The 6,568-nt window shown below is 36.2% G+C and overlaps 1 pseudogene; it reads left to right on the top strand.

Annotated features, from left to right (window-relative positions):
- LOC145776707 (multidrug resistance-associated protein 1-like) lies at nt 1-4,947 on the top strand (annotated as a pseudogene).
- Nucleotides 4,948-6,568: the final 1,621 nt, after the last annotated feature.

The following is a 6,568-nucleotide window of genomic DNA, read 5'->3' as shown; positions in this document are numbered from 1 at the left end:
ATGCCGTTTGTGGATTTAGTGTCGCCTTTGGTGGTTGGTCTTGGAATGGTATGTGTAAAATGCTACTTGCACATTGGTAGACTATTATTGCTAATAAAAGATAGGTCTAGAACACAAGTAATTTCGATTTAGGCTTATAATATTTCAATGACAACATTCCACATATAGCCTATAGGATACCGGTACATTCGAGATTTGCTCTGGTGAACATATGCAACCGCAGTGTGGTAACTTGTCTTCTTCGTGTGAACCTTTTCTTCTGTGCCTCCCCAAGGGTTAAAGTGAGCTAAATTTTGTGAGAGTGGCATTTGTTAAACAGGAAGCGTTACCTAAGTTTCGTGAGAGAACTTAGGTTTTGAATTTGTAGCGTTGAAATGCGTTTTGCAATTCTGATAAGTTTCGGTTAAATGTTAAAATATAAATTTGTTGCTTAAAAACATGGTACATGTTACACAGGTATCATTTAATCTTTTAGTTGACTTTCACATTCAATTGACTACAGTCTAGATTTTTATGAGATCGCTTTGTGTTGGCTTGATGCATCATTGATAAGTTGACAAAAGTCAATAAACATGTTTTTATTCTGCTCAAAAGTAGGAAAAGTTTCCAGCTTAATTTTTTCTTGATCATCTAAGCATTGGTGGTTGGTAGAAAGAAGCTTCTTCATTTTAGAAAAAGTTTGGCAAAAACACAAACGTTAAAGGCGATAACGTACTGTACTTGATGCGTAAGTAGCCTACTTATAACATGACGAACCCTTTCAGTAACATCAGGAAATGTCGGAAAGTGGTAGTTTATTTCATAAAGAAATTTAAACATAAGCTGCATTGACGGAAAGGGATTATTGAGTTGAAGTAGGCGTGAAGATAGGTAGAAAGCTCACGAGATTCAAAGACACTACGTGTTCATACTGGGTTTCTTCCAGTGAATTTTTAGATGTTTTTAAAAAGTACATTTCTAATGGACTTTATATTTCACCTTTAAGTTGCAAACGCAAAAATTTATAAGTCAAAATCAGGCTGAAACTTCGGAATGCACAGGTTTAATGTTGTTCGTCCTATTGGCATCAATGCGCCATTTTGATCTCGTGTAATTGTTTAATCATCGCATTTTTGCCAAGTCATTTTTAAAGTAAATTATTGTGAAAATGAACTTTTTTGTTGCTTTCTACTTGTATGACGTGTTTGGTTGTAATCTTTTCAAGATCACTTCGATACTGAACTGGTTGGTCAGAAGTGTCAGTGAAGCTGAAATCAACATCGTAGCTGTGGAGAGAGTTGAAGGATTTGCCAACGTTGCACAGGAGGTTATTGTTTAAAGATCGGTTAATTTTTTGTTAACCAAACATGCAAAAATATGACATTTGTCACCGCTGTGTGTTGAAATTTTGATCGAGTTCCAGTTATATGAAACTGGGTCTATGTGTTTCGCAAACCTCATTGTGTTGAAAACCTGCTATAAAACACCCTAGCTCCACTTCTGACTCTACTAAGCTCCACTAAATGAAGTAATTTTTTAGGCGCCGCTAATCAACGAACAATACCAGCCTCCGAGAACTTGGCCTGATGTTGGCACAATATCGTTTGAAGATTACAGTGCAAGATACCGAGATGGATTGGATCTGGTCGTCAAAAAAGTGAACGTCCATATCAAAGGTGGAGAAAGGGTAAGAAAAAGTAGCATTCTGTCGGTATGTTTTGCACGCCATCACAGGAAAGTTTACCAAACAAAAATTTATTAAAGGACTGTTTGTAATCTAGCCGAAGTTTTTCACAATCACATTTACCATTTTGGACAAATTCTCATGCATCAACTGGAGGCTAACTAGAAGTAAACCACTCAGAACCATCTGTCAGAACAGCAGAAAATAAGCATCTCTAATGGAATTATAAGTCATTGATATGTAAGCCAAGTTGTATGACCACCATTTCATATATTTATCACTATTTAAACTTTTTCTGCGCAGGCTTGATAAGTTTATTATGGTTAGTTAAAAAAAGAGTTCATTTCAAAACCGCAAAAAAAAGATTTGCTGCACGAGATTGTATACGTAAAAGTTCATGACAAAACTGGTTCTATCATTGGCTGTTCAATCAATTGTTTGGTTAGACTAATTGTCTTTTTTTCAAATCGTCGTTCAACAAACTGTCGTATGCAGCACTACCAATTTGAACTCTTTGTTGGTTATTTACAAAATTGCGTAGAGTTTTTATTGCAAACGCATTCAGATCGGAGTAGTCGGTCGGACAGGTGCTGGGAAGTCTTCTCTCACTTTAGCCTTGTTCCGCATCATAGAGTCAGCATCAGGAAGGATCCGAATCGATGGACTCGACATCAGCAAGATGGGTTGCACTCTTTGAGATCCAAGATTTCAATCATTCCGTAGGAATGATGTGATTTTGAGGTAGGAATGATGGATTTTGAGCCATCTTTGTGTGGAACGCGTCAATATTTCGTACATATTTCTAATTTTATTCATAAAAAGCAGCATTGTCGCAATGAATCTGTGTATCGAACAGTTGTGTTTTAGCAGAATGAACAACGTTGCAGTCATAGTTTTTAACAAGCGTTTCTTCCTCAGCCATCAACAGAGATTGTAAATCGTTTTCGCAGGATCCGGTGCTATTCTCTGGGACTCTGAGGATGAATCTCGATCCGTTTGGAACGTACACTGACAATGAATTATGGAATGTTCTCGAACATTCGCATTTGAAAAACTTTGTTTCGGGACTTGCTAAACAGCTTGAACATGATGTCACTGAAGGTAGCGAAAGTTTCAGGTACGCCTTGTTGCCTTGTATTATTTTTATAACTTACTGTTTACCTAGTTTCATAAGCAAATGCGGCATGCATTTGCGCTATCAATGCTAAATTTTATTCTTAATAATTTAATCAAACAAACAATTAAATTATTTTTATGAAGTACCGTAAATACAAATATCTCATCGAAACATTTTTATCTCAGTGTTGGACAGAGACAATTGGTCTGCCTAGCCCAGTGGTTCCCAACCTGGGGTATGCGGACCCCTTGGGGGTCCGTGATTACCTTGATGAATTTTGGAAAAAAAAAAGTTTGTTCTATAGGCTATGCACGGATGGAGCACCAGCTATGCTCGGGAACAAATCCGGATTTGCTGCTTTAGTAAAAAACGAAGCTCCTCGCGTGGTTGTTACCCATTGCTTCTTGCACAGGTACGCCTTAGCAGCAAAAACTTCACTAGCAAGTCTCAAAAAAATTTTGACGAATTGCATGAAAGTCGTTAATTTCATCAAAAGCAGAGCTGTAAACCACCGTACTTTTAAAGCGTTCTGTCAAGAAGTAGGGTCAGATTGCGAAGTACTTTTGTATCATTCTGAGGTAGCCTACGTTGGTTATCTAGAGAGGTTTTAAAACGACTGCAGCAGCTAAAAAATGAGGTATCATCTCTTTTGAAATCAAAAGGAAGTCCCCTCTCAAAATTGTTTGAGAGTAAAAGTTTTCTATACGGCATGGTCTATACTTAGCCGATATTTTCGGTCATATTAACATTTAACAATGTTAATCGTGGCATTCAAGGACCAGGTGTGACAATAATTGATGTCACTGAAAAACTGAAAGCGTTTTTAGCCAAGTTGCCGGTTTGGAAACGCAGATTGGAAGCAGGTAATTACGCTAACTTTTCCAATGTTAGAAGATTTTATCTTGATGGATGAAACTCAAAGAGATTGTACTCTTCTGATCTCTATGAGTGAAAAATTTTGCGCACACTTGAAACCCTGCAAATCTCATTTCAACGTTATTTTAATTTAGAATAATTGCCGAACGAAGTTGAAATATAGATTCGAAATCCTTTTCTTTTTGACTAGAACAACATATCTCAGTAAAGATGACCTAATTGATTTGAGATCAAAAGAGTTATTACGCATTGAGTTTCATTCAAAAACTGTGGAAGAATTTTGGTGCTAACAACTGCAAACCTACCCATTCTTGGCAAAGCAAGCGATTATTGTTTTGTTACAATTCATAACCACTTAACCTTTGCGAGGCAGGATTCTCATCTCTTGTTACAATAAAAACAACATCGAAATCGCTTGGACAATGGACGTTGAAGAATGAAGATGACATACGTGTTGCATTGTCAAAAACTCAACCGCAGTTTAGTCGTTTAGTTCAGGAAAGGCAACAACAACCATTTCATTAAATTTGCTTATGTTGAAAAAATTTCGGCATGGCACCTTGGGTCACCTTAATATTTAAATACTGCTGACATTTCTTGAACAATCCATTTTCTTATTTGAGCAACTGTTTAACCTGATATTTGACGCAAGAGTCACAGCGGCAATGCAATGTGACACCGTACAGTAGTTGAGTAGCATAATTATTACAATTAATTGTCAATGACAATAGTAGGCTACTGTGATTGAACTGACTCGTGTGAAAATAAATTTCTTTGCAATAGTCAATAGTAGCCTATGTTAATTGAGCTTCAGGCAAAATTTAGGTAGGGGTCCGCAGAATTAATAATTTGTCTAAAGGGGGGTCCGTGACAAGAAAAAGGTAACAGCTGCTGTTGACTTGGAGACTGATGATGTCATTCAGGTATCATTTCGTTACTAACTAAAATTCGTTCGCAAATTGTGTTGCTGGCTTGTTTTTTTTTTAATATCACTCACGAGACATGCTACTTTTCTTCCAGGCAACAATACGATCACAATTTTCCAATTGCACAACCTTCACCATTGCTCATCGTCTCAACACGATAATGGACAGCACAAGGTAAACTACATTCTATTGAAACCTTTGCATGAGATAACCAACATTCAAACTAAGTTTTACTTGACTTATTTTATTTCAGAATTCTTGTAATGGATTCCGGTCAAGCAGCAGAATACGATTCTCCTGCCAACTTGTTGGAAGCTAAAGGGATATTTTACTCTATGGCAAAAGATGCGGGGCTGGTTTCGTGATGCGTTGATTTGTGCGTCGTTGTTTGTTTTGTCAGTTAATTGACATGTAATTTAACGTACTGCCTTGTAGGCTATATGAGTTTATATGTCATCATGAGCGCCATTTTTAATTAAGTACAAATGCGTTTCATTGTTTTCGCTGTTCTCTGAATTTGTCTGAAGATTGATACAATTAGCCAATTGATGGATTACTGTTTTCATAGGTACTTTGTTTTTTATTGTTAATCCTAATGACGACAACGCTGCAATCCATGAAGCAAGTTCTGACCTGTAAACTTTCACCAGGAAAACCACAGCAACTAGTCGCAATATTTGGATCTATAGTGTATTCATATTATTTGCACTAATTTTTTAATTTCAAGGTAGTTAAAAGAATTTCGCTGAAGGTATCTATAGGCTACAATTACCGTATTGAAATGGTACAATCTAATTTCTTTGGGAGGGTAAATCTTTTTAGCCCAACTTGTTTGCCATCTTTCAGTTCATATAGACAAAACTGACCTAGAGTTGTAGTGTAAAACAAAATGTAGGCTATAACAGAGAACTGTGAAAGCATCCTGGACCATTTCACAATGTAGCTTACGGTAGGGGAAGGGAAGGTAATTTGATACACTTTTAACATTTTTGCCTGTTAACTGAAAATTACGTGACACAAACTATTGATTTTAAGCTGAAATGAAAGTCTGATCCCTTACACACTTTTTAAAAACATTATCACTTTTCTATTTTTGTTACTTTTTTTTTAATTGAAATTTTAAAAACGTCACTCAATTTACCTTCCACGGAAGGTAAATTGATACACCCGGAAGGTAATTTGATACAGTAAAACTAATACAGAAATCCCCTTTGACAGCAAAGCAATAAATGAAAATTTAATATGTAGTTGGCGTGCTTGGGTGCAAGGATGACTGCTGAGGCCTATGTGTGCGGCGAAACTTCTGCAGCGGGATGGACATGGGAAGGATCATTGGCTGGAGTTCTTATTCAAGGAGGGTGCTTTGCGCTTTTCTCATTTTTTGACAGCAGATAGCGTGTAGGCTTATGAAAGCCTATATAATAGTTGTTTCCCAAAGTAGCAGGTATTGTTAATAAAGAATAACTTATTTAAATCAACTAGATCAATGACAACATTTATTACAGTCACAAAAAAGAATATAATATACTGTATCAATTTACCTTCTCCACATGTATCAATTTACCTTTTTCAAAAAAAGTTATAAAATTCTGATTTTTGAATGCTTGGATGCACATTGCAGAAAAAACGTGACGTGCCCTTGAAGCCTTATCAATGAGCTGTCAAATGAGTTTGGTTTCATTTTTCAGGAACTTTTCTTTAATTTTTCAGACGAAAATAATCATGAGTTAAAAATTTTATGAAAATACTCAAAAAAACACACTTTTACAATTTTATGCCATAAAAGCACAAGTTAGCTGCATGGTGCAATTTTTTTAGGCATTATTTTCACAGATATTCCACCTAATGACAATATTTTTGACTAATATTTTTTGTACATTTCTGTAGGGGGGGTGTATCAAATTACCTTCCGTATCAAATTACCTTCCCTTCCCCTACGTCACTCTAGTTGCTTTAAGATAGTTACATAACAGTAAAATGGTTGGA

This window comes from Aplidium turbinatum, chromosome 9, assembly GCF_918807975.1.
Source record: "Aplidium turbinatum chromosome 9, kaAplTurb1.1, whole genome shotgun sequence".
NCBI lineage: Eukaryota > Metazoa > Chordata > Ascidiacea > Aplousobranchia > Polyclinidae > Aplidium > Aplidium turbinatum.
Note: the sequence above shows the minus strand (reverse complement) of the source record. Positions and strands in the feature narration are given on the sequence as shown.